We start from the raw sequence: 10324 nt of genomic DNA, 5'->3' as shown, positions 1-10324 counted from the left end.
ATAGCACAATCCTTAAGACAAGTGGTACAAAACATTTCAAAATATTATGGTCTTTAAGTGTATTTAAAAATTGAAAAAACTAGACTTTAAATTATTTCATTATTAAAGGAAAAATGTGGCTTTTTTTACGATATTTTCAATTGTATTAGACTATATGTATGTATAATGTTACAATTTAAGAATACTCGTGTCTCACATTATCCAACAAACAAAACAATAATAATATAAAAAATAAATATCTATTATATATTATAAATAATAAAAATGTCTATAATATTAGACTTTTTTATCAGTATAATACATATTATTATATCATATATTATACTATATTATTTTGTGTTAAATATACAATATAATTACATACTTGAGTCTGGTTTTGTTTATTTATTTTTAGGAAACTGTCCCTAGTGTAGAGTTTCAAATATTAATGAGACAATTAAAACTGAAAACTTCAAGAACTATTCCTCCAGAAATCCGTTCCTTTGCCCTGACATTAAATTTTTATTCACCAGCAGCCTACGAGTATTTACGTAAAACTTTCAAAATTTTGCCTCATCCGAGTACATTAAGAGGTTGGTATTCTTCAATTGATGGCAAACCGGGTTTTACAGCAGAGTCTATAAACGCCATAAAAATTAAGGTTGATGAATTGATGAAAACCAAAGGAAAAAAATTAATATGTGCATTATTAATGGATGAAATGTTTATTAAAGAAGATTTACATTTCAATAATGATAGAATTCAAGGGTATGTTAATTTAGGTTTAGATACAGAAGACTTTGATGGCTTACCAAAGGCAAAAGAAGAGCTAGTATTTATAGTAGTGGCTATAAATTCACGTTGGAAAGTTCCTGTTGCCTATTTTCTAATCAATGGAATGTCTGCCCTAGAAAAGGCAAATTTAGTTAATATGTGTTTGACCAAACTTAATGATACTGGTGCTTCTATTAGAACACTCACATTTGATGGAACTGCTGCAAACTTCTCAATGGCTCGCTGTTTAGGTGCAAACCTTTCAGCTGATTCAGATTCTACATTTTTCAAACATCCAGTCAACAATGATAATGTGCATATATTCTTAGATGCAGCTCACATGCTGAAGTTATGCAGAAATGCTCTTGGGGACTGGAAACAGTTATACGATGAAAATGAAAACCCAATAAAATGGCAATATTTTGAAAAACTTGTAGCAATACAAGATGGTCTTGGGCTCCATTTTGCTACAAAAATTAGAAACAGACACATCAATTATTTTAAAGAAAAGATGAAGGTGAGGTTAGCTGCACAGACATTTAGCCAAAGTGTGGTTGATGCAATGACCTACTGTAAAAATAATTTAAAACTTATAGATTTTAACAACTGTGCTGCAACTATCTCTTTCTGTATCAATATCAACAACATTTTTGATTTTTTAAACACCCGAAATTACCTAAGTAAAGCAGAATATAAAAAGCCATTAAAACTTTCCGATAATACAAATATTCAAACTTTTATACAATCGTCAATATCATATTTGCAAAATTTGAAGTGTAAAGATGTTAAACAAAATAAATTAATACCTTTGGTTCAGTCTTCACGAAAAACAGGATTTGTTGGACTTATACTATGTTTAAGAAGTATATCTCATATCTTAAATCAGGCAGATATGTTTGAAGATGGTCACTTGGAGTACTTGCTTACTTATAAGCTCTCACAAGATCACTTGGAGATGTTTTTCTCCGCAGGGAGGGCTAGGGGTGGATTTTCTAACAATCCTACTGCTGCTCAATTCGAAGCTGCTTACAAACGATTAATAATACATACAGAAATCATGACTTGCTCTGAAGGTGCTAATTGTATGAATATAGATCTAACACCAATACTATCAATCGGTTCAACCAAGATAAAACAAAAACCTAATTCATTTATAGGCATACTTTGTTATGAAGATGGTGAAAGTGATGATGTAGATAATAATTTTGATGACATAAAGAACGGCCTTAAAAATGTTTTAAATAATTTTGATGTTGACAAAATTGATATGTGTGTCACGGATATAGTGGAATATATGTATAGCCTGTTGTGAAAAAACTAAAAACTAAAATAAATTGTAATGAATGTGTAAAAGCACCTTTGAGTGATTCATCAAATAATTTTTTGTTGAATATAAAAAATCAAGGTGGCCTAATTAAACCTTCAACAGATGTTGTAAAGCTATGTAAATTATCAGAAACAATTTTTAAAAACCACCAAAATGAAATTAAATGTAAGAAAGATATAATTTCTTATTTAACAATAAAAGCTTCATCGAAAATTCAGATATCTACCTTATTTTCAAGTCTTTCGTTACATATACTTGATCAGTCTCCCTTAGACAATCACCTATTACAAATAGTTTATAGTTACATTAATTTTTAAGACATATTTTACATTACGCTTGCATCATCACAATAAAACTCTTAGTCAACCTACTGAAAGAATTCGATCTCATCTAACTAAAACTATTCACTTCAAAGGTCAGTAAGAAATTATTATTTTTAAGTGTCTACATAAGTTTTTATTGTTTTGTGAATAATATAATAATATAAGTTTTTTTTATTGTTTATTTCCAATAATATTGTAAGCATTTTGTTTTATGGACTTTGGGTCAAATACCTGTACTATATTGTTAATGATTTTGTTTATACCTTATTCTGAATAATATGTTAAGTATTTTGTTCTATTAAGTTTGTAATTTGGATTATTTAAGTTTGAATTGTAATACCTCTGGTAATACCTATTATGTTGTTTGTATAATAATATAATCACATACGTATGTTTATTTCAAATTTAAAAAAATAAATATAAATAAGAATCTCAAGTTCCTAATCAATTATTGGATTTAATTATTAATCTAATAAGTAATAATCACATTCAAGAAATTAGAAAAAAAATTATTGAGTATCATTTAGTCATTCTTACCTTGGTATAATCATTAATTATAATTTTATTACATGAATTGTTTTTTTTTTTTTTGACAAAATAAAAAGCGAGTGTTTTCCCTTTTTTGTCCATAGTATAACTTCACGTTTGAATAATAAAAAGGAACAATAATAAAAATATTTCATATTAATAATGTGTACCTATAACAATTATTAAGATTTACTGTTTGGTATTAACTAACTGGCTTCTAGTGACAAAGACAAACTGACGGTGACAATTAAGTATAAACGATTAAATACGAACTCGCATACGGCTAATATTATATAATCAAAGAAAATTATTTATAGAAAAAAGTATGGTTCACTAATCACTATTCAGGAATCTATTGTGCATTGGCGCGAATATGTTCACGATAAAAACCCGCATGTCTTATTTTAAGAACCAGAAATACAAGTATAATTAATTTAATTAAATCTGACAAATCTGTGATCTGCAACAACTCAGCATAATACATCTAATTAATTATAGGTATATATTTTAAACTACAATTTATTAATCAAGGTAAACAAAATTGTTTGCTTTGGAATGAGAGTATAGTTTGAATTTGAATGGTATAGTTAACCATTACTTTCATCAAATGTTATCAGTCAAAAAAAATGTTGGGGGATCCTATCCCCCTAATCTTCCCCTTAATTACGCCCCTGATGACTGATGCAAATATGCTACGAGTCATCTGCCCTAATAATGCCTAATGCCATAGACCTATTAACAAACTTTGTAAATAGGTCTATGCCTAATGCCTATGATTCTGAATTAAGTCTACTTTAAATATTTCCGCTTTACTGTTTATTCCATGAAATTTAATTTGTATTCCATGAATGCTCACAAATCTGTGTCTATCTCTCTCGCTCAATGTAGGCTGACTGATTCCCGTGTTGTGAACATAGGAAAGCGCAGTCCATTCTATTATGTCTATGTTTTGAACCGTCGGTGTTATCAATAGACAATGTAACGTCACACATTTGTGCTTATTCGAGGGATCTGGAATTGCAGATAATATAAATCCTTATATTCCCTATTTGTGGTAACACTGTTTGAGGTAGTTTTTATCGATTTAACTTTTTATAATACGGCATACACAACGTACTATATATTATTATACGATATTTAGTAATTCAATATATTTCACACTGCCATTTCGTATTCGTATTAACCTCCAATGTCTAAACAAACGCCATTTCATTTGCTTTGCAGCATTCAAGACACGGCGACTTCTGTAAGTACCTATACTAAATAATAAAAATATTAGAATGCTAGTCGGGATCCCAATCATTTTCTCATATATTTTAGTTTATAATAACTCAAATACGTTCTATAATACGGCATACGACATATTATTTTACAACATATTGTAATTCAATATATTTCATACTGCAATTTCGTTTCTAAAAAAACGCATTTTTATTTTCTGTTCAGCATCAAGTCTCCGATAACCGATATTATTTTATAGTGGTATTAATTGTAGATGGTCAACTCTAGGTCTAACCAACTAGAGAAACACGTTAACACGAAAGCCTACTAGTTTACTATAATGAAAAATTAATAAATATACAATTAATAAATAATGTTGATTAAGTTATGGAAATGGTACTAGGTCATAATATCATCGAAATCATTTTTAATTTTGTCAGGATCATGGCGGCAGCTAATCCAGGTAGAATTTTAACACAAGAGGAACAAATCTCGTCCAAGAAAAATTCTATGCATTTCAAAAAAATAGTTGCTACCATAGTACATGAATATGCATCAAGACATCTAAAAAAAGAAATTACTACAATTGATTCTACTGATATAACAAAATATTTAAACGAATTAGATCGCCAAAGATCAAAACTAGTTAACTGCATTTCTGATGTTATATTTGGTACCAACTGAGTCCAAAAAGAAGTAAAGAAAACTATAGATGCGTGGTTACGCTCAAAACACACAATAAACAGAGTAAATGTATTTTGTTTTAATTATTTATATACAATATATTTTGAATTAAATATTCAAATGTTCTTTACTAGGTCCTGTTCCCAAATCCAGTTACTGGGTTCAAAAAAAGACCTTGTGGCTTGAAATTTGCTTACCCAAATTATAAAATTCAATATAATGATTGGGTTGATGTTTTCAACTATGATAATACATTTAATCCGTGCAAATATACGATAAATATAATTGAAAATATTCTTGCCACCGGAGTCAGAAACCCATCTGACGGGGAAATAAAAAAGAAAAAGACACCAAAAAGGACAATGGTATTACTATGGTCAAAATATACAAACTTACTAAACAAATATAACTTTCATAAATTTATTGGTTTGTAGATTAAGAGACAGAAATTTCCCATGCGTGAAGGAAGTTCGAAACCTTGCGAAGACGGAGATTCAGACAGTGACAATGATTTTTCTTCGAATCTAAGCCCAAGATCTGACACCTCTTGGAAGTATCCAACAATTGTTGATAGTGATGATGATGAAATATCAAAAATAAGAAGAAGAAAGGCTGAAAGAGCGGCTTATGGTATAATATATTCTAGTGACGATGATGAAGAAGAAGAAAATGTATGAAGTTTTTCATATACATTTTTTTATAATTTCTATTTATTTGATTTAAATGTTTTCCCTAGATAAATAAATTTTATGAGAATTGTATGCAAGACACCAGGGATGATTCACCTTCTGGGTAATAATTTGAAAAAATGATTTCTATATTATATACACTTTTTTGATATTATTATTTATACTCTAATGTATTTCAGTAGCTCGGAAAATGTAGAGGACCTTGAGAGTGCCAATAATATTATGCTTGTACAAAGACCTGAGAAGAAAGATGAAAGTGAAGAAGTAAGAAGTTTTTCATATACTTTTTTTATAGTTATTTGATTTAAATTTTTTTCCCTGGATAAATAAATCTAATGAGAATTTTATGAAAGACACCAGGCATGATTCACCTTCTGGGTAATAATTTTAAAAAATGATTTCTATATTATATACACTTTTTTGATATTATTATTTATACTCTTATGTATTTCAATAGCTCGGAAAATGTAGAGGACCTTGAGAGTGCCAATAATATTTTGCTTGTACAAAGACCTGAGAAGGAAGATGAAAGTGAAAAAGAAGTTTTTCATATATTTTTTTCTAATAATTATTTAATAACAATTTTTTCCCTAGATCGTGTTTCCCAAAAAAAAAGGAGGAAAATTGTACAGGTAAAAAAATATATTTTTAACAATTGCATACATTTCTAATCTTAACCTTTTTATATATGATTATAATCCTACACTTCATTAATTTGATTCTTTTCAATTCTTAATGTGTTCCAACCCTAAATCCGATTTGTGTCTAAAAATGATCCTAAGAATTTAGCAATGAAATAATCTTATTACTGTTATTTTTATAAAAAGATAACCAAAACATACAATCTCCGAAAAAATAATTGAACCGAAAAAATGAAAGTGTAAGCAATATTATTTATAATATTATGTACCAAGCTTTCAAGTAATATTAATACAGATCTGTTTTAAGAAATAGAACCAAAAAATCAATTAACTGCCAGCCAAAAATGACCTAATATATTGTTAGGTTAATTTGTTTAAAATGTATTTTTTTTATGTTTTTTTTTTGTATTATTATTTATTTGATGTAATCTACAATCTATACATATTCTTAGTATAATCAAAAATTTATTAAATAAAATTTATTGATTATTATAATATTTCTTAAGTACCTATTTTATTATTTTCATTAGAAGTTATTATGACAAAAAAATTGTGCAAATGCATTTTTAATATTTTTCAAATAATATTACATCAATGATATGTAAATTATATTAATTCAACCAACCAGCTTACCGTATAACCCTACCTTTTTCTTGTGCAATGTATTATGGCAGACAAAAATGGTAAACGGACAATTGGTCTCTAGCTCCCAGTCAATATTTTTTTGAATGGGTATACGAATATGTATAATACTATAATAGTATATAATATATATAAACATATTTTGATGGATTAAAAAGTTATAATGTATAAGTATAACACTATATCCTGTAAATAATATATATTATACGACCGCGTCCTTGTGTATGTGTATTATTATTTTTACTTTCCTCAATCGTTTACAAGAAAACTCGAGTTTGTACAATTTGCTTCCTCTATCAAAATTTTAAAGTTATCACGGATTTTCCCAATATTTTCTATTGTGTTTTGTATCAAATCAACAGCCTTTCCTATATCAGCTCCGGGTGATTGAAGTATTTTGGATGCTAAATTAATGTTTGACAATATTTTACACATCAAAAGGATTACAATAATTGTTTCATAGCTTTCGAAATATTTTTTGAGTGTGAAGGCATCGTTTTGTTCATCCTTGTTACGCCCAGTCAACGTAATATTGTTTAAAACTTTCATAACGTCTGGGTACATATGATTAAGTGATATTAAACAATCAACTCTAGACGACCATCGTATAGGGCACAGCCTTTTAAGCGACCTAGACATATCACTGCTTTCTTTTTTCAACTTAGCCCATCGAAGAATACTGTTTCCAAAAAAAAAATACAAAGATTCTAACATCTCAAAAAACTGTCTAATTTCCGGAATATTTTTAACAGAATCGTTTACCACCAAGTTTTAATTATGCGACGCACAGTGATCATATTTGGCTTTCTTTTGTCGTTTCCGAAGTCGAGCCTGGAAACCATTATGTTTGCCACTCATACTTGCTACACCGTCTAATCCAATTCCTCTGAGTTTATCAATATCAAGACCATTCTCTTTAAATATTTCAATAGTCTGCTCTTCCATTGCTTCACCCGTACCTCCTACTTCAGAAAATCCAATGAAATCTTCTTTTATTTCAATACCTTTAGGAATCCCGAGTTCATCTTTTTCTATATGTACGTACCGATATATCGTTGAAACTTGGTCAACCTTGCTAACATCTTGTGTTGAATCTAGAATTAAGGAAAAAATGGAGCAGAAGAAATATCAGATATTATATTTTTTTTATTCCGCTTTCAACTAATGTAATTATTTGATTTTGAATTTGAGGGCTAAGATACTTTATTCTTCCCTTTGGTTTTTCTAGAAGTGTAGCCAATATTGGGTCATATTTAGCTAGAAGTTTTATTATAGCCATAACATTTCCAGGATTATTTAAGTCTGCAACTTCTCTGTGACTTCTGAAAGACAAATTTTGGCCACCTAGTGTAATAGTTACATCTATTATACGTGATAAAACTGCGGTCCAATATTCAGCTTCAGAATCGTTTTGTTTTTTTAATTGACTGTCAATACTTACATTTTTAGAATACATATTATAAGCATTACACGACACAAGATGAAATGTAGAACTGGTTAATAGGAATTGTTATGTGATCCCAATCATAAAAACCATCAATCCATGGTGCTTGTTTGTTTTTTAATCGATTCCCGAACAAAGTACATGGCTGGCAATATGCTACTTGACGAATAATTGAATAACATAACCATTGTCTAATCGTCTTTCCACCTGACACTGATAACCCAGTATAATAATATTTTTCATTGAACGTTAAATTAGACACACGATTATTTGAAGAATCTGAATACCTATAAAATGGTCCTTTGGGTTGGCATTGTCCGTATTCAACTATGAACTTTTTCAACTCGTCCGATAACGTTAAATGGTTAAAATGGCCAATATCAGTAGGATTTGGTAATGTTGAAAGCTTAGTGAAAAAATCTAAATTTGAAATATTGCCATTTGGAGAAAAAGATAAGGAGCTGGATGGTATTTCCTCTAAAATTTCGTTGGTCAATAAAGGTGAGTAACAAGATGATGTTTCATTTGCAATAGTGGTGACTGAAGAAGACAATGGACTGGATGGTAATTCATGTAAGATAATACTGACGGGAGAAGACGGTGAGGGAGTTAATGGAATATCTTGTACAGAAAATGAATTCGAAAGACAAGGACTAGGATTTTCAATTTCGAGCTTTTTGGTAAAAAACTTTGAAATAGACGGTAACAATTTAGTTTTTCTCTCTTCCTCTGCTTTACATTTTCGTTTACTCGCTCCACTTTCAAACCTTTTCTTTGGATCGTTCATTATTAGATAAAATTTTTAATTTCAAATTGTACAACACTAAAATTATAATAATATAATACTTAAAACAATTTATTTTTATTTCTATATTTATTAAATTATATTATATTTTATAAATCAATATTGCCTCAGCAGATAAAAACAATAATGCATAAGGCTATTTTGTGGTTATATGAGTTTATGAGTAATATAACAAATAACATAATAAAAATATGCAGTGGTGCCTCGAAAGAGTTAGGTATATTTGAATCACTTGATTCACAAAAATATTAATGGGCGGACAATTTTATATGAGGATATAACTATGAGGTATAACTGGTATAAGGGTAATACAAGTCTTCTATGATTAATTGTATATACCAATGAAAATATAAAATACCCATTATTTAATCACTAAAGTAACAACCTGTAAATTCACTGTTAGAATGCAGAGAAAAACATTGTTTAAGGGTAGGTATAGTATAAAAATAATAAATTTGATTCAAGGAAAAATGTTCAAAAAGAAGCCACTGAAAATATGAGTAAAATATTAAAATGTATAATATTATAAGAAGTAGCAATCTTGTCCACAACAATATAATGTAACGTGATGATTTGCGTACATGGTATAATCATAAAATTGTTGATTTAGGACTACAAAATATATTTAATAAAATTAATGTATTTTTTAGAAAAAAATTTTAAAAATTATAAAGTTATTTAATTTTATTTAAAATACGTAGCTGCCTAAATTATAATCAAATAATATTTTGTTTAAGACGTCATAAATATTTATATATTATACTTCGTTGAGACGTAATGGAAAATGTTCAAAGCCATTAGTTTTAATATCAAATTGTTTAATTCTAGTGTTTACGTACACCAATGACCAACAATGATTATATACGAATCACAATTTAATATTGTGTATCAGTACAAAATAAATTTATAACTACTTACCGTAAACGGAGTAAACACCTAGTAATACGACTGTCTCATTAAATCGTTGGAATGAAATGGAAAAAATTATTTATGGTTGTTTTTTTTAATATTAAAACATAGCATAGGGAAACCCCCAGTATTCTACAAAATATACTCTTTAGTATACTAGATATTATTATGTGCTCTAATATTCGAGTTAAGGCGTATCGTCGTCGTATGCCTGCGATAAGACATACTATCTAAACATAATAATATTAGACACTCGTATAATATCTAATAATATCTATTATTATTCACATTAATTACTAATAGTAGTCTGAATATCAAATAGCATCGTGTTGTCATCGGATAATCCGTATACACGTTC

The sequence above is a fragment of the Aphis gossypii genome, chromosome X (assembly GCF_020184175.1).
Source record: "Aphis gossypii isolate Hap1 chromosome X, ASM2018417v2, whole genome shotgun sequence".
Taxonomy (NCBI): domain Eukaryota; kingdom Metazoa; phylum Arthropoda; class Insecta; order Hemiptera; family Aphididae; genus Aphis; species Aphis gossypii.
This window is presented reverse-complemented; position numbering follows the sequence as displayed.